General features: G+C 37.3%; 1 protein-coding gene across 1 annotated transcript in view; it reads right to left on the bottom strand.

Annotated features, from left to right (window-relative positions):
• The window catches only part of GRIN2C (glutamate ionotropic receptor NMDA type subunit 2C), a 3,426,271-nt gene that overhangs the window by 1,047,781 nt on the left and 2,351,311 nt on the right, over positions 1-27,179 (bottom strand). The gene's annotated exons all lie outside the window — the stretch shown is intronic.

Below are 27,179 nucleotides of genomic sequence, written 5' to 3'. Positions count from 1 at the left end.
GTTACCACTCGTGCAACTTGCTGAGTGTCTCTCATGCATTAAGAAGTTTAAATTGAGTTTTCTCACAAACAATTTCAAATCAACAATTGTTTTGACAACATTAAAGTGAGAATCAGGCACAAAAGATAAACCCTTAGAAAAAAAGTCAACCATGTCTTCACTGATGACAAAACTGGTGTAATTATATATCTTAAAATCCCCTCTTGAGTCAAATATAATCTCAGGGACATGTTTAATGTTGACTATCTCCTCCCCAGGTTTCTCCTTCTCCTGGAGTTGCCAAAATTGGTCTTCGCTCGTGTGTTCCTCTGCTTGGATTTGTTGTTCCTGGGAAAATCCCCCTGAGCCAAGTTGTTCTGACTGTTTGCGTCTGAGGAGGATGTTGACTGTTGTTCAGAAATGGCCACGTCATGGCCATTATTGTTAGCACTGTAGATAAGGCGCTCACTACAGCGAAGAGATTGTAATTCTTCGTCCTGATTAGCAGCCTCATCCCTCTCCTGGTTAATTAAATTTGGTGAAAGCCCGGTCAAGTCTACGACCTGCCCAAAATCATTAATTTGTTGGAAAATGGGAGGAGGGCTCGGATAAGCTTTTTTGTTAGCATATTCGTGAACATCTCTGTCGATCTTTTTCTTTTTAGCATTAACCAATTTGCACATTGTAGCTTCAATACTGGTAAAAATATGAAAATATTCGTATTTATACCTTTGAAAGTCATTGTCACTTTTGATCTGATGTTCAAGGGCCTCCAAATCTTTTTGAAGGGCTTCAGCTGCATTATTATACTGTAAGATTAACATATTAATAAACTCAAAAGCCTGCTTGTCAAATAATGTGAGGAGGTCATTATGAAACTGTGACCCCTCTATTAGACCTACAGGAAAACGCCACTGCCGAAGACCGTTAGGAACCACTTGCTTAATGAGACACTGTTGAAAGTAAGATATTTCTAATTGTAGTTTCCTACATTTGAACAGTTTTAAGTTGAAGTTGTTAATCAACTGTAAAATATTACTTACTGTTGGTTGGGTATTGTTTGACATACCTGTGTCGTTACCATCAGTAATTCCATTTTGAAAAAATTTAGTATTTCCAAGAAATCCGCAAATGGTAGGAGTAACCTGAGGCATGACTTGTTGGCACATTGTTGTTCGCTCGATTGTTTACCCTTAAAGGCAAAACACCTTCACTCAAGTGCGAACGAAGTAAGACTCACTATTACCATTTGTGTGATAGCCAGTTGACTGAATGTTAATACTATTAGTTGTAGGTAATTGCTGTCCTGGGGGAGGCGTGGATGATCCAAAACCAGGACGTTGAGCTTGTAAAGTACTGGTGCCAGCTTTACAGCCAGATGCCTGAAGAGCGTCAAAACTCTGTGTTAGATTGTCCATATGGCCCATTATCATCTCCTGCTTAACTCACTTGTTGGAAGTTGCTAAATTAATTATTTAATGAGTAACGTGTGCATATATAAGTGCTTCCATCTTTTGAATTTTGATTTTTCCTTGTCTGAGGAAGGAGTGCCATTGAGCTCTCCGAAAGCGTGTGCTTACTTTATTAAACTTATTTTGCTAGCCTTGAATTTTTGATCCCTACAGCTCATATTCGTTTGAGATGCCCTATGCAGACCGTCTCAAAAAACTCCAGCTTTACTCCATCACGTATTGCGTACTCAGACCCAATCTCTACCTAACAATCAAAGCTATGCCAAACCCAGAGCTGTTAGAAATGCTCCACGTAAAGAAATTCCAATCCCTCTGAGCTACACGCTCTAGGGACCTAAACCTTGTCACCACAATAAACAGAACATGCTGGAGGGATAGATTCCTGTCCCAGAAACTTCCCATACTCTGGAACTACCTATCTATATCAAACAAAGCTCCTCATTAGCACTCTTCAAGAAAAATCTTGATGATTGGATGGGAGATAGGAAATTCACCCTGGGAATGACTTCTGTGGCTCTGCTCAACAGGGGCACAGGAAAATAATTTTCTTGGGTGGCAAAAGCCAGGGTACCTTTTTGGCTAGGCTTATATAGGCCCCAGGGCCAATAGCCTAGTATCTACCTATGAACCTATGAAGCTATGAACCTTATAGCGTGACTTTTAAAAATATTATCTTTGAGATACATTGGGCAGCAGATGTTTGTATGTAAGTATACACTGCTAAAGGTAGATTTTCTAGGTCTCACGCAATAAAATGTCCATCTCATTATTCTTACTAATGGTGGGATCTGAATAGAGAGATGATAAAATCAGATAGAAACGAAGAGTAGTACTGCAGGAACTGAAGTAATCCTCTAGTCTTGTTGAGTATCTTCATGTGGTGGACCCTGTTTTCACAAAATCTCACCAAGACAACAATGATATACAGACTGCATCTTATACAGAATATATCATAGAGAGAGGTACATTAAAAAATAAAAAAGGCAGCTGAGTGCACAAGTTTCAGGATAGAAAACTACCAAATGCTGGCATGTGCATTGGTGCCAGGTGTGGAAAAAATGGCTTTATAGAATCCTCAAGACACAGGAACTTTCCTAGAATGAGACTGGAATAGGCTCAGGGGGATGATGACCCTCATTTTGTAGAAGGAAGTAGTAGTCTATAAAAATCACAAAATGTGATAGGCCAAAAAATATCCTACATATGCTAGAGTGGACTGTTGAGGATTAGGAAGCAATTATGTATTGTTACTATTATGCAATAAGGCAAGAATTTCCAGATGGAAGATATTGAAAAAGATTAAAATAGAAATTAGAGGAAAGAAAAATACTTGCAGAAGAAAAACCATCAAAAGCTTCAAATGCAAATTTACATTAATTAATGCAACATATCCATGAGAAACAATCATAGACAAAGAAACCATGGGCCACCAGGAAAAAAAAACAGAGGAAGTATGAAATGAAGATATAAATAACAAAATCCAAGAGTTTTTGAGAAGTATAAAAAAGAAACATGGACGCAGGGAAGAAAAATAGATCTGATATGCTACAATATTTATGCAAAGGGAAAAGCCAAACTAATTAATATAACAATGCAGTCCCTAGGACATTTGAAGAGAAACCCAGGCAAAGGCACACAGATATGGAAAATTTCACAATACAAAAAAAAAACATAAGAACACAAAGGGGAAATGTAGAACTGAAGATCAGCAAGGAAGAAGTTAAACAAATAGAAACTGTAGTTATGGAATACCTAAGTGAAGAATTCAGTGTAGAAAGCCTAACACATGGTTTTGCCTTGCCCTTAACCCATTAAGCTGTTGATTTGACAGATTAGGTCTTGGTTCCAATTTGGCTCCCAGAAAACAAACTTGGTTAAAGATTTCTCATCTACCGTTTTGTGGATGACTTAAAACTGCATACTTTATCTGATAAAAAATTTAAAGCAGAATCGCACGTGGTTAAAACTTTCTCAGATGATATAAGAATGACATTTGGTCTTGACAAATGTGCAAAAGCAATGTTTAAAGCAGGAATATTGCAGTACCAATAAAATATTAATGTAGGACAGAAATATGATATAAAGAAGGTTGAGCAGGAAGGAGTATATAAATACTTGGGAATTCATGAAGGACTGGTAAGAAAATGTGAACAACTCAGTAAGGAATATTTCAGAAGACTAAAACTAATATGTAAAACAGCCTTGACATCTATAAAGTCCAAGTTATAAACCATTGTACTCTTTCTGTTTTAACTTTACAGTTTTAGTGTGATTGACTGGCCCCAAAAGATATTGAATCAGTTGTACAGAAAAACAAGAAAAATGCTTCATGCTTATCAAATAATATATAAAAATTAGTGTATACCACTATTATATATTCCACGCTCTGAAGGCAGTATAGGCATACTCAAAATCAGTTACATCTATCAATCTGCAATAGTAGGACCGCATAAATATCTGTTTACCTCATCAAATCCAAATATAATCGGTGGAACACTAAAATGCTTTCAGCTACACTAGTTCCCCTCAGCAAAAGTTTCATCCTGTGTCTTGGCCAACCTCCAATTAACCCAAGGCTGTCTCATTGCCCTGCACTGTGAGACCCTGCTTTGGTGGAACGCTAAAGTGCTTTTAGCTACACTAGTGTATGTTAGAGTTGTAAATATCTGTTGACCTCATCAAATCAAAATATAATTGGTGGAACACTAAAATACTTTCAGCTAAGCTAGTTCCCCTCAGCAAATGTTTCATCCTGTGTCTTGGCCAACCTCCAATCAACCCAAGGCTGTCTCATTGGCCTGCACTATGAGACCCTGCTTTGGTGGAACGCTAAAGTGCTTTCAGCTACACTAGTGTATGTTAGAGTAGTAAATATCTGTTGACCTCATCAAATCCAAATATAAATGGTGGAACATTAAAATGCTTTCAGCTACACTAGTTCCCCTCAGCAAACGTTTCATCCTGTGTCTTGGCCAACCTCCAATTAACCCAAGGCTGTCTCGTGACCCTGCACTGTGAGACCCCGCATCAGTGGAAAACTAAAATACTTTCAGCCACACTAGTTCCCCTCAGAAAAAGTTTCATCCTCTGTCTTGACCAACCTTTAATTTAAAAGGGCTGTCTCGTTGCCCTGCACTGTGAGACCCTGCTTTGGTGGAAAGCTAAAGTGCTTTCAGCTACACTAGTGTATGCTAGAGTTGTATTTATTCTGTCCTCTAAACTGAAGACGGCCCCCTTCCCATTTTTCTCTTCCTATTGTACTCCTAGGTCAATTACTTAAAACGACTTTCTCTTGTAAAAAGTTTACCTATGTACCTGCAGCCCATACTTCAATTGTTTTCCCTGTAGAAGTGGTGGTCCTTTTCATCACACTGTACTAGATTAGTAGCATAAGATTTTCTAGTTATTAGGAAGATACTGCACTACTGACCTGGAATTTACTTAGTCTGGTTTTCCTGCTTTCTTTTTAGCAGCTGGCCTAGTCCAGTTTTTCTGACTCACAACCTTGCATTACTTTGTGTCTACCCCCTCCCCCACCTTGAACCTGCACAACTCCCTCCCACTCCTGCTTAGTTACAGATGTATCTTCCTTCTACTGTTCTGTCCTGACCAGCCCTATAGATAGGTACTGCAGTCTCGAGGACTGGTGTAACCCCACTTCGTTTGCCTTGCTACACTCAGCTCACTCTGCTGACCTACCCTGCCCCCATTTTCCACCGACCCCCACTACCTCTACATTTATTCTAACTCCAAATCACCTGACCACATCCTCCTCCAATCAACGTTCTCTCATACACACCCCTATCAAATTTCTACCTTAAAAAGGTACATAGTATCTATTTGCCGTGCATTCACACTCATACCCATACCTGAACCCAAAAACCACTAAGACCCAACCACTACTCCCTTATAAAATACCATTAATCCTAGGATTTATTTTTCTAACCCTCACATACCTAACAAACATCACATCATTATATATAAACACATCACTAGAAAACACATCATTCCACATAACACTTTCTCAAACAAATATACAGTCACACATTTTCTTTCCTATCTCTTCTACATTATATAAGACAGCTTAATCCTACCCATTCATAAGTCTCACACAACACCATCTTACACTAAAAAAACATAATTTAGATCCAACATAGACATAGTGCACACATTTAAACACATACTGTTTATCATTAAAAATCTACTTATATCTGGAGACATACACCCAAACCCTGGACCACAAAACTCTCTACTCTCTGCTAGGCAAATCTCTGACCTATTGATTCTGAATGTCAACATCAGAAGTATCTCTAACAAACTTTTTGACCTAAACACATTTATAGCTCACTACTCTCCTGACATACTAACCATTACCAAGACATGGCTAAAACCTGGCACCCAAAATGAAGACATCCTCCCACCAGGATAGAGCGGGCAAAAAGGGATGTGGAGTTGTTATCCTCTACAAAAATACAATCAACATCAAACCTCTACAAACCCCATAAACTATCATCATTCTCTGTTGATTGGTCAGCCTGTACCTCTAACAACTCCACTAACTATATTAATCTTTACAGATTTACCCAGCTTATCCAATAGCCTACTAGAATCGACAAAAAAAACCACAAACAGTCTATTCTAGATTGGACACAAGTTAACTGCCCCAAACAAAACTATCAGACAGGATGCCTTCCTGATGGTCTTAGTGACCATCTCCCCACCTTTCTCCTGTGGAAATGTACCAACATAGTCAAACCCATTGTTTTTAGAGAAGTCAGAGATGATTGTAAACTAAATATACTAGAATTAAACAGTATTCTGAAACATAGTAACTGGAAACCACTACAAACCCTAAATCTAGACCAAGCTGTTGACTACATCAACAATATTCTCATCAATATCCTTGATAGACTCACACCAATTAGGAAAATAAGAGACAAGTCAAACTATGTACCATGGCTAACTAGGGAAACTAGAGCCCTTCTAAAGTCAAGGGATAAGGCCTGGAGAATTTGGAAGAAATACAATACTAGCCTAGCCAAAGTTACCTACAACTTAGAAATCAGGCTAAGAGAGAAACTAAACTCGATAGACAAAATTACTTCCTCAGTATCCAAAACAAACATTCAAAAGATCCCCAAAAGTTTTGGCATGCCATTAACTCTCTCCTAAAACCAGGAAAAACTACCATTCCCACTCCTAACTCCATGAATAACAACAAGGACATTTGCCTCCCAATTCAATCACCACTTCAAAGAATCCATCTTAACACTATCCTCCCAACTATCTAAAAACAGCCCTACATATAACCCAACCAAATGCCCTGACAACATCCCATGCTTTACGCTCTCACCTGTTCCCACCTCAACAATTAAAAAACACCTCCTAAAACTGAAACCTACCACCCTTGCTGCTGACAATCTACCAGCCAACTTCCTAAAAATAGCGGCTGAATCCTTATCCTACCCTATTTCTATTCTTATTAATCGCTGCATACAAGAAGCATATGTCCCACAGCTATGGAAGGTATCATACATTATTCCACTACATAAAGGCGGAAACTCTTATGAATACTCAAATTATCGCCCCATTGCCATTCTACCTCTTAGCTAAAATACTAGAGAAATGTATACATTCTTAGGTAATACAGTTCCTAAACTCACATCATCTCCTCTCCCCCAGACAGAATGGCTTCCAACAACACCATAGCACAACCACCGCTCTGCTCTCTTTCACCAGTCTGATCAACCAACATATAAATAATAATAACTTTGTATCTGCAATATTTCTAGACCTCTCCAAAGCATTTGACATGGTTTCTCATTCCTTACTATAAGACACCCTGACATCCCTATCATTTGCCCCTTCCGCTATAGCCTGTTTTAAAAGCTATCTGTCAAATAGGCAACAATCAGTCCAATGGCAAAGTGTACTATCCTCCTTACTCCCAGCTACCATAGGTGTACCACAAGGGTCCATATTAGGCCTACTTCTTTTCTCCATATTTACCAGTAATCTCCATACCACCAACACAGCATACTTCACTTATACAATACACTAACAATTCAACTCTTATCTGTTCAGCTCCATCACTTCCCACCCTACAACAACTCATCTAGAAATCCTTTAGCTCTGTGGAAAGTTGGATCACTCAGATCCAACTTATCCTAAACCCTAATAAAACCAAATTACTACTTTTCACCCCCAACAAAACCATTTCCACCCCTCTAACCTTCACTATTTCCTCCAAGAATGGCACTATTATATCTCCTTCTCACCATATCAAACTCCCAGGCATTGAAATTGATAAAAATCTACACTTCGACGTCCACATTTCACAAACTATCAAAAAAAGTCCATGAAAAAATGGGAACACTAGATATGCATAGAAAATCACCCTCAAAACAAGCACAGATTACCCTAGCCCATATTCACCTCTTGTCTACCCTAATGTATGCTGCTCCAATTCTTACCCAGCTTAGAAAACTTGACTTTGCCAGACTCGAATTATGTTATAATAAAATCACCAAGTTTGCAAACAACTCCACCTTTAGAACCCACCATTGCCAGGCTCTAAGAGAACTGCAATGGCTGGAACTTCCCCAACTACTAACCTATCATCAATTAGTCATTGCCTACAATGTGGTAACACATCCAAAAAAAAAAACCCTGCACTAGGGCAACTTCTCACCCGCTATTATACAAATCGCCTTCTCCGATCTTCTGATAAACCCCTCCTCTGTATCTCTAGGGCTAACAATACTGCAGGGAAAAGCACTGTTCTCCCACTCCATAGCTAGAACCTGAAATAATCTCCCTCCTGCTCTGATTTCTGCCCCTACCTCTTCTCACTTTAAAAATTCACCTAGAACACACTTAACGAATAAGTGGCTATGGCCCTGTATTACATAAGACCTCAAATGATTCCACTTATATACTTCACTTCCTAATATACCTACTGTAATATATATTACAGTCAAGGTCTTCTCCCAATGCTGATTTAATTTGTATACTTATTCTGTTATTAACCATGTGTAACTATGTTTTCCTGTATATAGGTCTTATGTCTTCTGCTGTATACTGTATTTTAACATATTGTTTGAAAATTCTCTGTATACTGTATTTTAACATACTGTGTAAAATTTTACTTACTGTGGAGCTTTTCTCCCTGGGCCTCTGCAGAAAATGGACCTGTGTCCAGTCGGACCATCCCGGTTAACAAATGTAAAATAAAAAATAAAATAAAATAAAAAATAAGGAATGATTTACAATGTGAGAAGAGGAAGTCTAAGATGTCCTCTCTGCTTAGTTTAGCAGAAGCATTCAGGTAGTAAGCAGGAATGGAAATCAAAGCAGAAATAGAGAGAAACTAGGCAGCAACTGAATGTGGAAAAAACAAAACAAAAGAATGACTATAAGGTGAAGGATCATATGAAAATGAAAGAAATGTGGAAAAAACATAAATACAGTGGCAAGCAGAGTGCTCACCTGGAACAACTTCTTGTTGATCAGGATTTAATGCAGGAATAGTAAAGGAGAGGAGAGATGAAACCAAAGGATGAAAGGTTAATGATGGAAGCACAGGATAGTGGGCCATGTATATATTGGTTTGCAAAGTCTATTGAACATATGGGAGAAACAGACAAATGTAGGTTCTGTAAAAAAAGAAATGGAAACAGTTGCACACATGGCAGAGGACCTGTACATGGAAATGCCCAATAATATAGCAAGATTGTTGCATTGTGTATTGGCAAACATTACAATATAGAAGTACCTGAGAAGCATTGGAAACATGAATCACAAAGCATTATACAGACTGATGAAGTGTACATCACATGGGATCACCATCATCCATTTGTTTTTGATTTTAATAAATTAACTCATTTTCCCATGAAATTAATGTCTGGATAACAAAAGTGGGTACCATCACCTTCACTGTGGCTACTCCACAAACTCATTGGTAAATGTTACTGTTAAATTCAAAATAATTATGCTGGGGGCCGAAACCTAGATAACCAACTTGACAGCAGTGAATTTTGAGAGCTCCATAAAATAGTATAATAATAAAGGAACATTTTATTATTTTCAAGTTTAAAACATCAGAAATCTACAGATAAACTACTAAACTACATAAATATCAATTTTGGTGGAGATGTACAAAACTTTTCCTGTCAAGTAACTTGGAGATATATTGAGTCACTGAATATGAACTCAAGGAATTCTCACCCAGATGCTGCTTTGAAAAAAGAACTGCAATTGATGACATCTACATTACAGGAACTATATTTGAAGATGGATGGCTTTAAAAACGACTTAGAAAACAAATTAAATTCTCAAAAACAGACTGATACTCTTAAGGAACTATTACAGCAACACCAGACAAAAATAATAAATACTGAGACTTCTCTAAATGACATTGAAGGGAGACTCAAAGGGGAAGAATTCCAAAAAGATTTTCTGCGTAAACAAAATACATGGCTGCTTAACAAAATAGATTCATAGGTTCATAGGTTCATAGGTAGGTACTAGGCTATTAGCCCTAGGGCCTATATAAGCCTAGCCAAAAAGGTACCCTGGCTTTTGCCACCCAAGAAAATTATTTTCCTGTGCCCCTGACGAGCAGAGCCACAGAAGTGATCCCTGGGGTGAATTTCCTATTTCCCATTCAATTATCAAGATTTTTCTTGAAGAGTGCTAATGAGGAACTCCATTTGACATAGGTAGTCTGTTCCAGAGTATGGGAAGTCTCTGGGATAGGAATCTATCCCTCCAGCATGTTCTGTTCATTGTGATGACAAGGTTTAGGTCCCTAGAGCGTGTAGCTCGGAGGGATTGGGATTTCTTTAAGTGGAGCATGTCCAACAGCTCTGGGTTTGACATAGCTTTGTATGTTAGGCAGAGATCACCTCTGAGTAGGTGATATGCGATGGAGTAAAGCTGGAATTTTTTGAGACGGTCTGCGTAGGGCATCTGTTTGAGGCCAATAATCCTCTTTGTGAAGTATTTCTGTGGCCTTTCCAGTTGTTGTAGATGTCTTGTGAGGTACATACCAAAAGGGGTGTTGTACTCTATAATGGGTCTAATGAGTGATGAGTAGAGGGGACTAATGATCTCTTTTTTTCTGGATGAGAAACCTTTTGTGATGAGGTGAGCCATGTAGAAGGATTTCCTGACCACTGTGGCGATGTGATTATCAAAGGAGAGATTACTGTCCACCTTTGTCCCAAGGTTTCTTATCACACTTTTGGCGTTAAGTAGACTACCACTTATGTGGTAGTTCATGGGTACAGAGGTTTTACCAAAGGGGATGACAATACACTTTTTGACATTGAGCTTCAGGCCATGGCTTTGACACCAAGCATCTGTCTCAGTGAGGCCCTTTTGTAGTATGTTCACATCGTTAGGAGTTTCGATTATGGCTCCTAGTTTGCAGTCATCTGCAAACTTTGTTAGCCAAAGACATACTGTGTTAGCCTGTACTTTAAAGAAGTAGATACCAAACAGGAGAGGACCCAGGAATGAACCCTGTGGTACTCCACTTGTCACTAGTCTGAAGTCTGATTTGGAGTCTGCTACTTTCACAGTGTGGGTTCTGCTCATGAGCCAGTTGGCAACTCATCTTGTGACATAGGGATTTATACCTAGTTTAGTGAGCTTATCTATAATTCCAGAGTGGGGGATGGTGTTGAAAGCCTTGTCGAGATCTAGATAAGCTGTGTGAACCACTTTACCCTCATCTATGGCTTTGGTGACTGCTTCAAAGAAGTCAGTCAGGTTTAGGAGACATGATCTGCCTTTTACAAACCTGAACTGGGTAATGTCCAGAATTTGGAGATTACCAATGTCTTTGTTTATGAGTTCCATGATGATACGTTCTATGGTCTTGCAGACCAGGCTCATCAGGTTAATGGGGTGGTAGTTCCCGGGGTCCATGATGGCTCCCCCTTCATGGAGTGGGATAACCGTCGCAGTGCGCCATTCAGTGGGCACAGAGCCTGAGGTGAGGCTATGACTGAACATGGTACTTAGGTAGGGTGCCAGTTCATTCTGTAGTTCTTGTAGAATGCAGCCTGGGATACTGTCAGGTCCCATGGATGCTGTGTTATTGGCTTTGGAGAGTGTGCTTTTTACCTGTGCAGCCATGATTACAGGAACTTTGCATTCTTCCAGTATAGAGATGGGCCCTCTAGGGGGTGAGAGGGGGGTAAAGTTCGCACTGAACTTATCTGTCAGGATGTTGGCAATATCAGTTGGTTCTGTATACTTAGTGCCATTGTGCTGTAACTCAGAGCAGATCTGAGTGTTGCCATTGAGATTCTTGACATAGCTATAGAATGCTTTGGGTTGTCTTTACAGTCAGTGGCAATTTTGTTTTCATGAATAGATTTGGAGGATTTTATGAGGAATCTCAGCTTCTTACTGAGGTTGACCAGGGAGTTCCTCCAGTTATGAGATTTTACTCTTTTTTGCAACAGTTTTTCTTCTGTTGTAGAGTTTGTTTATGGCAGAGGACCACCAGATTGGCTTCCTTTTTTTGGAGGATAGCATCTTGGTTCTATTAGGGATAGCATGATCCATGCACTCGTGTAAGTGCTTATAAAGTGCATTTGTCTAGGATTCAGCAGTCGTACCTCTATTGTCCGTCTGTATGGGTGTCATGAAGTTTGCCACTTCTGTCTTAAGATGTGTGAAGTTGACTTTGGAGAAGTTTTTTATGGTGGTTTCCCTAATTGGGAGTGGGGCGGGGTGTGGATGTCTAGGGTGATTAGCTTGTGGTCGGATCTGACCAATGAGGAATTGACCTCTGGTGTGGAACACTGGTTGCCCATGATAGTAATGACCAGGTCTAGGATATTGCTGTCCCTGTTGTGGGTGTGAATAAGTTGATCCAAGGCCTTGGAATTTATGAATTCCAGAAAACGTTGAGCAAAAGAGTTAGTACATGAGTTGTTTTCCCAGTTAATGGTGGGTTAGTTGAAATCACCCATTATTTGGGTGTTGGGTTGTACTCTAATACTTTCCAGTGTATCAAGAAAAGTGGGAATCCTGGGGCATAGTGGGGGGTCTGTAGCAAGCTACAATTTGGGTTGCAGTCTTTCCCAGATTTAGTTGCACTTGGATAATCTCCATCTTGGATGACTTAGAAAACAGGACAACAGCATCGAACAATGCTATATTGATATAAAGTGCAATTTAATACCAATTATTAACAAACAAAATGTTTTAACTTTTAAATTTCGAATCCCTCATGAAAGTTTCCACAGCTTAAGCACTGGATGAGGTAGTTTCTGCATTCACCATGCCTTTTTGTAGCCACTGGAGATCATTCAGATTAAATTAACACACACACACACATATATATATATATATATATATATATATATATATATATATATATATATATATATATATATATATATATATATATATATATATATATATATATATATTATTATATGTTTTTATTCTTTGCAGTTAAAGATGTACAATCATGGAATTCTGTACAGCACTCAGTGGGGCTGCAAGTTTTAGAAGAAACTTTCATTTTAAAACTCATGTTCTAGGTTTGCAGAGATAGCACTACAGGCAGAAAGGAATTTATGATGAGAATTTCATCAGTTCATCACAACTTAGAAACAAAATACTGCAGAATATCCGTGTCTCATTTGCAAATAACTTTAGTTTAAAGAAAGAGGAATAGCATGTAATGGCCCAATGTGACAGCAGATTTATAACAAATTGTGTTAGCTGTGTATCATACAAAGAAATCAGAATAAAAACGTGGGACTGATATGGGATTCTCCCTTTGCCGTTTTTTTTCAATCAACTTTACTGAATTATCACTTGTGACATAGACAAATTTACATACATATAGAAGTAATCACAGTATAATTAACATGGCAAACATTTTATTCTCCCTTAGCCTTGGCTGAAATTAGGGGATGACTTGTTTCAAGGTGACAATCAATTTTCTGTTGTGTGTTGATATATATTCTGAGTATATAAAAGTTGTTCAGTTCAGCAGTACTGCATCTTCAGTGATTAGTATATTTAACTCAGTCTTTTTCAGAAAAGAAATACTTCAAAAAGTAATGCCAGATACTATTACACAGTTTCTTACTAGGAGTTTAAGTCTTACTCTAAAATTTATGAGTTTTCAGTATTGGATATGAACTTTAAAATTATTATTATTATTATTATTATTATTATTATTATTATTATTATTACCTGGTTAGGGTAGAAGCCAACAAAGGTCTTCATACCAATCAACTTACCCAGTCAAAACCAAACAAATAAGCAAATTATTGAGGAAAAGACTGATGAAATAAAAGCAAACTTGGCTAAAAGTGCCAGAAGTGTGCCATATCTACAAAATAGGGAAGACAGTAATATTAGATAATAATATTAGGGCAACAATTTCAAATTGAGCAATTGGATTAGGTCATCATCAGAAGCATAAATCCTACATATTCCCATGAGAGAAATGTAGTTTTATAGAAGAAATCACAGAAAATTACAGGAATGACCAAGTCATCTGTCTGTGTCAGAAAGCCCAATACATGTGGAATGCACAAGAGGAATGAGATACCTGAGAAAATGTCTTTTTCCTGGCAGAAAAGCTGAATTTTTAGATTCAGTTTTGAGAATTGTTATGAGCTTTAGTGATGCAGATAAAGAACTCTTGACTTCATATTCATGTAATAAACATTTCCTTTTCTATCTCTAATGACTACTATAACAAATATGGTGGATGTATGAAAACAAAACACTTAGATTCTACAGTTAATATGCATTTACTCAACTGGAAGCAAAATGTGCAGTAGTATATAGTCTATAGTAAGATAGTCTTTGTATAATAAACAAGGGATGTGGTATAGATTTAAGAGTAATGACAAGTGGATACATGAGTAATAACCAAAGGGCTTTAGCTGTACTTGCAAGGAAAGCACTGAAAGGCCAGCATGTCTGTTTCATGTATTTTACATTAAGGAATTATATGGATATTGTGGTGTCTTATGTCTTAATGTGCCTATCAGAAGGTGAGACTGTAAGACCCTGCAGACTAGAAAACAGCAAATGTGATACCCCTGTAATTAGTGGGGAGTAGGAAGAATCCATAGTCATAGAAAAATTCCTGTCATAAAGGTTGCTTGCTTTCATAAATGTATGTTACCTAAGCAGAAGGCCAGAAGGACAAATCAGAAGGAAAACCACAGCTATAACTTTAACTACAACTATAAGAAATTCTATAACTTTTAACCCTTGTTTCCTTAGCATCTTTGTTTGTTTCTAGTCAATTCAGAGCACATAAAGCTTAGAATCCAATTGCCCATTAAAAACAACTAAATATTGGTCCAGCTTCACTCACTGAATCAACTGTAATCCAACTTCCTCCACTATGATACTTTATAATAAAGTATTGTCATACTGGAAAAAAGGTGGCACATATTCCATCTTGCCATCTTTGCCACAATCCAAACTAAGTGTACATCTTAAAACTCAGGCTGTAAGCCATCTCACCTAACTCATCAGCACCAATCTCATTTATGCTCTCTGGTGATATCCTGCTAAAACCAAATTTCAGATCTCTACCTAAACTCACCCTTGCTATACCATACAAATAAACAATTCCAAAGCCTCTATCTAGCTTTTACCATCAAAACCAGTGCTAATTAAGGCACTTAAAATGCTGTGGTGACTATCTGCTTCAGATCTGGTTATGGCATGACTTAGATTTCTATTTGGCTGACCAGATTTTTGAGTATCTATGTGTATGAGCAAATCGATGATAAATACATAGCAATGATTCACTGTACATGTTCATTTTTCTTTACACCTTATTTTATCACTTTGGTATTATAGCAACTAACTGTTCAGGAACTGGAGACTATCACCTGAGTTAAAGAAAACTCTACTAAACTTATTACACTGCTCTGTGAAAAACTGAGGGGCTGCCAGCTCAGCCAGATAGAATTTTGTAAATAATTCTATGTCAATGTAAATATTAATATGGTCCACAGGCTTGTGTAACAAATGTAAGAAAACTGTTTTGTTCTGAGCTTCAAAAATGTAACCACAGTGCACCCTGATGGAAGAAAGCTGATGAGTAAAGCATTTTATGACTATTTGATCTCAAGCTAGGAGACAGGATGTCTGGGCTAGGAAATTATTTCTATTGTTCTAAGACAGAGATAATTACTAGGTTTTACGTGTAAAGTGTCTTTTATTGCTGTGGCTTCCTGGCAGGTGCAGATCAAAGAAATTTTAAATTTTGAGTTCTGTTAGCCTGGAAACTAAATCAGAGAAGAGACAAGAATGATGTAATCTGAAATGACTCAGCAGTACTGTGTATTATCAATTTAAGGACAGAAAGAAAGAATAGCATTTGATATTTTGTTCTGAAGCTGACAACAACTCACCAGCACTTTGCCTTGTAAGTAAAGTTATTTATAACATAGTTTCTCTTAGAGATAGATAGGAATATAGCCATATTAGTCTAACTGTTTTCTATATTTATGCCAGACTATCCTACAATGTTGTTTTAACATATTTCCTGTGATTTCTGAACTCTCTGTTGTCACTGTGTTGAATCAATGAATATTGTGTTGTGTTTTTATTATTTATTACTAAATATATTTAAAATGTTTAACTGTGGCTGTTTTGTCTAGAGATAATTTAAGGTCTTAGAGTACTTGCATGTATTTGGTGACACTGTATAGGCCACTCCTAAATAGCCTTCAAGTCTTAGTCACACTTACCAATTGGATAATAATAACATTGCACAGTAGAATTTGACACCCTTTGGTAAGGGCCTTTATAGTGGCTGATGAAGGTGGTTGGTGGTAGTTGGTACTACCTTATAGTCTGGGCAGAAGGAGGCATAGCTGGAGAACCTGTGCCAGCATTCCCCTGCAGTGTCTGTGTGTTTGTATAAAATTCATATCTCAAAGTAGGTATGTATCAGCTACTTGGGCAGGAACATGAAGCACTGGTTGGACAAAGAGGGTGCTGAAGGTTTTGGCTTGACCACTTGGCTGAGATCTGTATCCTATAGCTGTGCCAGTGGGGAGTCTTATTGGGGATCTGGACAGAAAGGGAGAAACCAGCCCAGACTGACTGTGATCTCTGTGTGCTCTTAAGGGAAATTGTATTTTACTGTGTGTGTACTTGTTTTCCTCTCAATGTGGATGCCCCTCACTGGTGTTAGTGGTGAGGATTAAGGCTCCTTGAATACTGGGCCAGTGCACAGGTGTCACATGCTCTACCAGATTATGTACAGATTTTGCTTTTTAAGTTATAACTACTGCTATATACTCTAAATAATGTCAGATAGCAAGAACTTAGAATCTCAAAAGCACCTTCTAAGCCCATGATTCAATGAACTTAATTTCAACATTTTATAGAGGAAAACATCATCACTCATTGTCTCTACAAGCACTCCTGTACCCACTCCCACTGGACTTTAATATTCTAAGATAGGGATCAGGGGTCACACAGCCTGAGACAAAACAGGGATGCATAGTTTTGTAAATAAAATCTCCTTGGTTATCCTTTCCTGCATGATCCAGTTTATGAATTACCATTCCCTGACCTCAAAATTCATAATCTGAACTTTTGAATGTCATCATTTGACCAGTGCAAATTTCATGAAAACATTTTAACAATGAACCGTAGACCATAACTTGATTTGTCCACCATATGAGCTGTAATTACTTTAAATATCAAGGTGGATTCAGTTTTCTGTTAGATCAAAATCTGTTTCAGTTTAAGCTGCTCCACATGTGTGCACATGCTCGAATACACGCACGCACACATGTGCACACACACACACACACACACACACACACACACACACACACACACACACACACACAAACGCTCGTGCACGTGCATACACACAGTCATCCTTGCTTTAAATAGTTCAACTGGATCTCTTTCATCTGGTCTCAGTTCAAGTGTGTCAAAACTAATAAATGTTTGGAGTATGATTAGGAGATCTACAGCCTCAGACATCTTCAGTGAAGGGAGATGAATGGGATCTCATGCGGATCAGCACAGACTGGGTGATTGTTATTCAGCCTGCCAAATGAAAAGTATACTGTTCTAGTCTACTGAACTTTCTGCAATGTCCAATAAAATGGACTGTGGGCAGGCTGTGTAATCTAGTCTGTCTAGATAAACAGAAAGACTTTTCTGTTTCTGAATGTGAAGCTACTTTTCCACTTTTCTCTGATAAGTTTGTGTAGAATAGGTTCAGGACCTTTCAAGCTGTCCCAGGGATGGGGTGGGGGTGTTATGGTTCTAAGTCTGGACTACCAGAATGGTAGTAGCACGTGCTTTTTTTTCCTAGCCTTGTGGATATTGTAAATATTAAGAAATAAATAAATGGAAAATAAGCATAAAATAAATAAATACAAAAAGGATACTGTTTAATCATCCTTGGATACACATGACCACTAAATTGGTGTTACAGTATTCAGTGTGTGACAAAAATAAAAAAATAGCAGAGACTCACATAAAATACAAATTCACCATGAAACAACTAACAATTAGGGAAGGTGTCAAGAAATTGAGAGGTTGGAAAGAATTCATAGACTTGCAGTCCTATGTTGGGGAATTCATGGTCTGAACAGTGCAGCTTTAATTTGGGTTTCTGGAAGGAGGCTATATTTGGGGGAAATATCTAAGGTTATGGTCTGAAGTACATAGAAATAAATGGTTGAAAAAGAAAGGGAAGTATTAGAGGTTGATAAATCTGATCTGAAGTTAGGCTAAGGGACTTAAAACAGAAAACTCAATAATGTAAATACTAAATTGTTGTTATAGTATTCAGTGTGACAAAATAAGAGACTTGGTAGCCATAAAATACAAATTCACCCATGAAACAACTATTATAGGGAAGGAGTAGAGGGCTGAGCAAAAGTTCTATCTTATTTAGGATGGTCAGCCAGTGAACTTTGGCTAGAACCTGACAGTGGTGCAATGTCTTAAGACAGAGTGTAATACATCTACAGATGCTGTTGGCAGAAATTTGTAAGGAGAAGAGAATTTTTCCTTAAAGTGGATGCCACTGGAGATAGCTTATATATTAAAGCTGTAAAAGAAGTATCCCTTTATCAATCATTATTCATTACTCAGAAAAAGAAAGTGGGACATTTTGGTTGCCCAGAATAGTAGTGAGTTGAGTTTTACATCAGTTGCTTACACATCGTGTTGGAAATTATGTTACTGTTCTAACCAAATTCCTAGGTGGTGGAACTGCATAGTGGTGCCAAAGTGAATTTTGGTTATTGAGAGATATAGGACAATTATTGTGTACTTTGGAAGTGTTGGACTTGGTTCCAAATATAATTTTATTTGTTTATTTTACTGCATTTGTTTACTGCGAAAGTCCACCGGGCCTAAAAGAGCCCATTTTCAGTGGAAGCATGTGGAGAAAAGTTCTGACAAGAACATAGATACAGTATAAAAAAATAATAAAAATTAAACATCAACTAGTACAGAAGAAAAATAATGCTGCACATAGTGATTACCTAGTTAGTTTGATTACAGTAATATATATGGAATAAATACATAAAAGCAGGAATCTAGTTGACTGCCAGATGAATTCAATCAACATTATTGTACCAGTATCAACAAGTGATGAAAAAAATAATAAATATGGACAAAGTATCATCAGTCAGCAGTAGCAAAAAGCAGTTTAGTTATCATATAAGGAGAAGGAAGATGTTAGATTATAGAGCTGGTACATAGCCTGGAAAAGTTGAAATGATTTTTCAGTATTTGTTTGAAGGCGGTGGTGCTGCCAATGTTTCTTATAGAAGGTGGAAGTGAGTTCCATAGTTTGGTGACAGTGACATTTTTTGTCTTTTTGGCATTTAGGGATAGTATTTTTTTTCTGTTTTAGTCAGTTGGAAAGTTGGGGCTTGTCTTCTTGTAGTTGTTTTTGATTACAATGTGGGAGAGATGAGAGCTATAAATCACCATATCACAGTATAAAGGATGATGGGTAAAGGCTGAAGGTAAGCAGCAAGAGTATTGATGAAAAGGGAAAAGGCAGCACTGAAACAAATGAGTCTTGGGGTACGCCTGAGTATAGAAGTGCAGAGTGTGATACGTAAGCACGAGGTCTGCCCTCAGTGTTTGTCAGGAAGCTTCTAAAACACTGGAGAGCTTTGCTGCTAGTTCCTTCAGTAGAAAGTGAATAAAGTAGGAGGGGATTTTCAACAAGAGTTAAGGCTTTTGTAAGGCCAGTCAAGATGGCTTAATTTACCTTTATCAACGTATAGGAAGATGTCATCTATGTGTATGTATATGTATGTACATAGTAGCAAGGGTGCTTCAGATGTTCCAGAGGCCATACTGTTTGAGTGAAAGGATCTTGTAGGTTTGGGGGTAGTTAAATAATAGGGTGCAAATTATTTGTTTTCAAACATTTTGCCAAGGATGAAAAAGCTAGAAATGGGGTAAAAGTCTGAGGTGGATGAGGGTTTGTGTGGGGTCTTTTTTGTGAAGGATTTGATATAGCCTGTTTCTAGATGGATGTCGTGATGTTGTGGATGAGATAGTTATTGTCTGAATGGTTCCACAGGAAGATAGTTGTAATGGGAAATAAGATATGAATGAATCTCAATGCATCCAACAGAAGCATCAAAGGGGATATTGTTAATGAGAGTTTTGATTTATTTCCATGAGATTATTTTAAAGAAGAAGACGGACAGTATTGGGGTGAATCTGGTATTGGGGGTGGGCTGCTGGTGGAGTGAAAGGGGTAGGTGAAGTAGGAAACTGCAGAAATTTTTGAGAAAAGTTAATAAGAAAGTACTGCACATACAACCCAAATTCTGCTTATCATCTTATGACCACCGTGCATCATTCAGTCTGATTGCATGAGCCACCACATTTCTTGCTGCTGTTGGATTATTTTATTTTGCTTCCATTAAACCATTTTGGAATGTCTTGCAGCTGTCTGTTGCTTGAGTCAGTGTCTTAAAAATTTTGCATTGATTTCTACAGCCATAAAAAATCTGTCATGTCTATTTTAAAGTGCTGCTGATGCTTTTTCATCCATGTCAGTCCCTCTTGATCTTGCATGAACATCTGACAGAAAGAATTGTGTGATATTGAATGAGCAATTTTAATCCTAGTTTGACTATTCTGGCACATTGCTCAACTGAATTGTCTCTTGTCTCTTACAGCATTCCTAAGCAGTTGACTCAGATGGTCATTCTTCCTTGAGTCACCCTCTTAAGTGTGGATTTTGGAATTGTCTATTCCATACATCTTACTGTTCACGATGGGTATTCTACCTCGGAGAGATATCCTCAGAATGAGAGGTTTAAGCTACCACTGCTATGCTCATGATGTCCAGCTTTACCATATTGTTGGTAGTGAATTTTTCCCTTACCTCCCTAAAGAAATGTTTTACAGCCATTCATAATAAGACTAAAGTCAGACTAAGACTATATCCTGCCAATACCTTACAGGGGACCATATTTCCTTCAACAGTTCCTTCCTCCTGTCTTATATATGGTTAGAATAGAATAGAACAGAATAGAATATAATAGAACAGAACAGAAACTTAAAAGCACATGTGTGAGATATGATCTTAGATAGCATCCTGTTACACAAGGCCCAGGTGAAAACAGTTACTGAGATCATATTTTGCTATTATGATGCTACCTAGTTCATATACCTAATATATTTTAATAATAGTTCTATAGATATCCATGATCTGGTGTCAAATATCAGCTGTTCAATGTCCTGTACATTTGTTTCCTTTAAAGCACTTTGGAGTGACTTGCAGCTGCCTATGTCCTGTCTATTTTAAAGAGCTGTTGATGCTTTTTCACCCAGCTTGCGCACTTTGTTCTGCTGACGAGGGGCTGCCAGTGGATTCCAGAATTTCCTTTTGAAATCAGGTATGTATTATATTTCCTACCTGGTTTCTGGCCAATGGAAGTTTTTTATCTTATCAACTACAGGAACACTACCCTATGGTTAGTTTCAGGTGCTCCATAAAAACATACCTGTTCTAGATGACTCATTTCAATTTAAAGATGAAGATCGTTTAGTATAAATGTATGATGTTCATCTTGTTTTTGTATTATTTTTGTGTTTTACTTAATGTATATGTCGTTATGTTTTAACTGTTTTAAACTAAAATGCATGCTAAACTTAGCACTTTAAGTAAACTTGTATTTGTATTACTTTGACTGCCAATAGAGAATTCACAAATGGCAACCAACCAGCCATTCACTTGAGGAACAGATTCAAATTAACAGACAAAATTCAGTTTCTTACAAAATTCCTTTAAACATTTAACTTTTATTTTTTCCTACTCAGCTCACAGTGACCAGTATCATAAATGAATCACTGCTTTATTACCATAAAAGTATGATGCAGCTTCAGCTAGAGTGGACACTTCAAGGACATATGCCTGAAATATGTTGTACCACAGCAAAATACTTGCAGTGTATAGCTATGTGTGAAATATATAGAATACAATGAAATTGTTAAGAAAAACAACACAAAAACATTTAACAAAAGCAACATGAAATTATCACTGCCGCAATAAAATATATATTATTAGCATTATCAAGTATATAGTTTTATGAAAATACCTGCCGTTTTCCAGCCTAAAGTCAGTTTTTCCTGGAAATATAGCCAAAGACTTGTACCGATCTGACCCACTTTTCAGAGAGCCATAATACCTCTCAGCTACTGTGCATTAGTCACAATGATGGATGGCCTTCATTTTAACACAGAAAACTGCACTATCTCATATGAAGAGGGCATGCAGAGAAGGTGCTTAAGCGGAAATTTATAGCAAAAAAAAATAGTATTATAATAATAATAATAATAATAATAATAATGTAATAGCAAAGAAGCTGTGGAAATGAGAGTGATTTTCCAAGAAGCATTTACATTTCATGATGAATCCTGCATTGTAAGGACAACAGGCTTTGCATGCACTGTAAGAGGTGCACAGTAATAATTAATAGAGTCTTAAACGTGTGTGTGTGTGTGTGTGTGTGTGTGTGTGTGTGTGTGTGTGTGTGTGTGTGTGTGTGTGTGTGTGTGTGTGTGTGTGTGTGTGTGTGTGTGTGTGTGTGTGTGTGTGTGTGTATGTGTGTGTGTGTGTGTGTGTGCATGTGTGTGACAATAAGTTACTGCTTAAAGAAAGGGACAGTAGTATATGTGAAATCTGGTGGATTATAGACTTAAAGGTTAACACAGAAATTATGGAATTGTTCATGCCAAATAAATATGAGACTAATTTGCATTGTTAATGTTTCTGAACAGCTTCCTAACTGCAAGAGTAAAGGACAACATATGTTTTTGTTTATGATTCAAACTAATCTAGAATAAAAGCTTTGATTATACCAGGAAAATGAATTTAAACAAATCCACAGGGAACTGTGCAAGAGATGAAAAGATAGGCAAATAAGGCTCACCTCTGAAACAACAGCTAATAGTAATGTAATAGAAAGAACAAAAGGAAAGATGTCCCACCCGAACAGTCATGTGACTGCTAGTAGTACAGTAAGAAGTGTTGTCCGCGCACGTAGTTAAAACTTAAAAGCATGACGAATAAGGTTTACTGCAGTACAATTTATACTAACACAGTGAGCTGTTATAAAACGTTCCAAAGTGCAACATTTTGGAACACTTTGACAGCTAAGGAAGAAATCTTCCTTAAATAAAGCCAGGCAATGCGATCCATTAGCTGTGTAGGTGCACAAATACTTGCTTTGTACAGGAAAAGGCATAGCCATCATGAAAAAGTAGGTTGTGGGCCCTTTTTTGCTCCACTCTGAACACTGTGCTCAGCTGTTGCGTATCTGACACTCCACCCAAGAATTGCAAGTTACAGTTCCTTGGAGGGATTGAGATCTGACTGTGGTAAAAAAAGAAAAAAAAAAAAATGTTGCTCTGCTATTTGGCATGTTGTTTGCTGAATGAGGCTGTAGTGTGAGACAAGTTCTTCTAGTCTTTGTGTTAATGCAATTACTTACTTTCCAGAGATGAAAGATGACGAGCCGTGGGTAAAGATGGGAGAGTTCTCCCTCATCTTGTCTGAAGTTATTTGTTGAATGCATTTTTTTGACACTTGATAAAAGTGACTTATACTGTGAAAAATCTTGTCTAAATGTAATGGACTTTAATAAATTTGCGGTTTCCCCATACAACCTGAGGCAGCCATTTGTTTTATTTTGCTCTTAGGCAGTTATTTGTTTCAGACTACCTGTTTGGTGCTTCAGCTACATTTTCATTCATGATACTCTTTTTTTCCTCCCCTACAATGTTTTGTACAGTTTTCAGACTCTAGGCACTGCTATGCATATGAGTCAACACTATAGCTTCAGAAACTGTGCCACCATAATTATTAAATACTTTGCCCTATAATACAAAAGGAGTTTTAAAAAATATAGATTTTCCTTGTTCAGAAAAAAATTCAGTTCATGGATAGCCATCAGAATGGCACACAAGAGTGACAGAGGTGAATGCATAAAACCTGAGCAACATCCAGTCATGCACCCTAAAAAGAATTGGTTTCCACTCTCTCATCCTGGTAGTGATCAGTGCACACTGTGCAGCATGCTACAGCTGGAGATCTCTCAAAGCATATGCAGCTTGGCAGTAAATTGATGCTAAACAAACCAGTCTCAGATTCCAGTGTAAGAGACATTATCATTGGATAAATGTAGTCTATAATTTGTTGTTCTGATATATAGTTCAGAGACAAGAAAAAGGCAATATCTAGCAGTTTGAAGTTTAAGGAATACAAATGGATGGAGGCCTATGCTGATTAAGGGAACACATTTTCCCTTTGTAATATATTCCAATTGTGTTCCTCTTTTTAATTTCTATAAGTCTTTTGGGGTTATAATGACATGATGGGAATGCAACCATTTTCTAAGTCCAAGTATGATTAAAGTTCATGGAAATAGTATTGTTTCAATCTTTGACATTAGCCAGAAGTTCTCTTTGCAGCACCTGTAATGTGCCCAGTAATTATTCCTTCTGCAATTCATATGGAGTTACATGTATTGGTAATATTGATAACATATCTAAATATGATTGTTGATTATTTTTTCTAAGACCTGTTGCTCCTACTACTATTGGAACTGTCTGGCTATCCTTCTTCCACATTGCCCTTGTTTCTGCCTGCAAATCCTGGTATTTTATGACTATGTGTATCTTTGTACGTAAGAAACTGTAGTCACTGGGTGTAGCAATTTCAATGAGCAATGCTACTTTAGTCTCCTTTTCATGGGCTACTATATCTGGTTTTCTTGCATCTATTTTTTGAACTGTTGACAATGGGTGATCTCATGTGATGTAAGCTTCATCATTTTCTATAATGCTTTGTGGCTCATGTTTACAGTGCTTTTCGGTTACTTCAGTATTATAATGTTTGCACAATCCCTTATGCAACAGTCTTGCCACATTGTTATGTCTTTCAGTATACAGTCCTTCTGCTATTAGTATATCACAACCAGCAACAAGATTTGAGACTGTTTACAGTTCTGTTTTAAAAACCTACATTTGTCTGTTTCTCCCACATCCTCAATGGACTTTGTAAACCAATGAGTACATAGTTCATGATCTCAGGCCACTGATATTAAACTCCCATCTTTTTGGATTCAGTTCACCTCTCCGTAACCATTACTGTGTTTGATCCTTAACAGCATGAGGTTGTTCCAATAGTTTTCTATAGTTACAACTATATTTATGCATTTTCGACATTTCTTGCCTTCTCATCTGATTCTTCATCTTAAATTCTTTTATTTTTTTGGCACATTCAGTTGCTGCCTGATTTTTATCTATTTCTGATTTGATTTCCATTCCCGCTATGCTTCTGCTAAGCTAAACAGGGACATTATCATAGACTTATTCTCCTCATGTTTTAAAACATTCACTATGTTTGGGTCTTGTGGGGTCAGCAGATATTTATGTAGTCCTATGATTGCAGACCTATGCATGTAACCAATTTTGAGGTGGGCACATACCTCCTTCAGAACAGGGAATATACAGTCTTGGTATACTCTGATTTTTTATAAATCACTTAATGAACATGAAGCATTCTTATTGTTTTTCTGTCCAACTAATCCAGAACTTGTGGGGCCAGTCAGTCACTCCAAAACTGTAACTTAGGATAGGAAGAGCAAACTGGTTTATAGCTTAGACTTGTTCCTTGATGTTAGAGCTGTTTTAGTATTAATTTTAGTCTTCTAAAATAATCCTTACTAAGTTTTATTCACATTTGTTCATATTTTTTTGTTGATCCTTTCATCAATTTGCAAATATTTATACACTCTCTCTCTTGCTCAGGTTCTTTTATATTGCATTCTTGCCCTAGACTGATGTTTTCTTGTTGCTGCAGCTATCTTGCTTTAAAGGTTGCTTTTACACATTTATCAAGACCAAATGACATTCTTAGATCATCTGAAAAAGATCTGACTACTCACAGTTGTACTTTCATTTCCTCATTTAATAAACTATACAGTTTTAAATCATCCACAAAAAGAAGATGAGAGGTCTTTACAATCTCTTGTTTTCTGGGAGCCAAATTGTAGCCATGACCTAATCTGTTAAGTAAACAGTTTAACAACAAATAATCCTTTGTTCCACATGACTTTCTGTTACCCTTTTGTTCTATTGCCATGATTGAGTTTTCTTCTAAATGACTAAACTCAGTCAGCATCAATTCCAGTGTGTATTTTATATGTTGTCGGAAGGCAAGTTGTTTGTCTATACTTTTTAGAATAGCTTGCAGGTTTGCTCTTAAGTAGGAGTATTGTATTTTCTGTTGTTAACCGGGTTGACATCTGTTTTGGGGTTTTCATATACATAGTTCTTACTCACAGCTAAATCTGCATGTAAATATGTTAATACATTTAGCTAGAAGTTAGGTTCTGCATCTGGGCCTGGGGTTTTCTATTTAGGAGCTTTTCTTAACTTTGTTTCAATTTATCTGGCTGTTACTTCATCCTATTTCATATCTTGAACATTTGAACTTCTTATTCTTTCTTTTATTTCTTCTATCCATTTATCATCTTTATTTTGTTCCACAGGATTTTCATAGATATTCCTCCAAAGTGTACCTATTTTTTCTTTTTTTGGTGGTATTTCAATTCCCTTTGTCTTGTTTCCCAATTCTCTATAAAACTTTTTTGGGTCATCAATAAATTGCTTAGTTTGTACTTTTCCTTTATATTTATTTGCACATCTTTGAAGTATTTCTGCCTGTGCTGATATTTTTAGTTTATTATTTGCAATGGTACATGATAGATCCTGATCTGTTCCCTTTTTTTAATTTCTCCAAGTCTTTTGGGTTTCTAATACCATGATGGGAATGGACCCCATTCCTAACTCAAAGTATGATTAAAGTTCATGACATTAGTATTATTTCAGTCTTTGATGTTAGCCAGAAGTGCTCTTTGCAGCACCCACAATGTGCCCTGTAATGATTCCTTCTGCGATTCGGACTGAGTTACATGTATCGGTAGCCTATCTAAATACATAGATTCTGTTTTATAAGACCCATTGCTCGTACTACTATTGGAACTGTCTGGATATTTTTCTTCTACATTGCCATCACTTCTACCTGCAAATCTTGGTATTTTATGAATTTGCGTCTCTTTGTATGTAACTGTAGACACTGGGTACAGCAATTGCAATGATGAATGTTACTTTTCTCTTCTTTTCATGGACTACTGT

This window comes from Protopterus annectens, chromosome 10.part0 (assembly GCF_019279795.1).
Source record: "Protopterus annectens isolate FY-2018-M chromosome 10.part0, PAN1.0, whole genome shotgun sequence".
Lineage (NCBI taxonomy): Eukaryota > Metazoa > Chordata > Ceratodontiformes > Protopteridae > Protopterus > Protopterus annectens.
The sequence above is the reverse complement of the archived record's forward strand: the minus strand, read 5'-3'. Positions and strand labels throughout refer to the sequence as shown.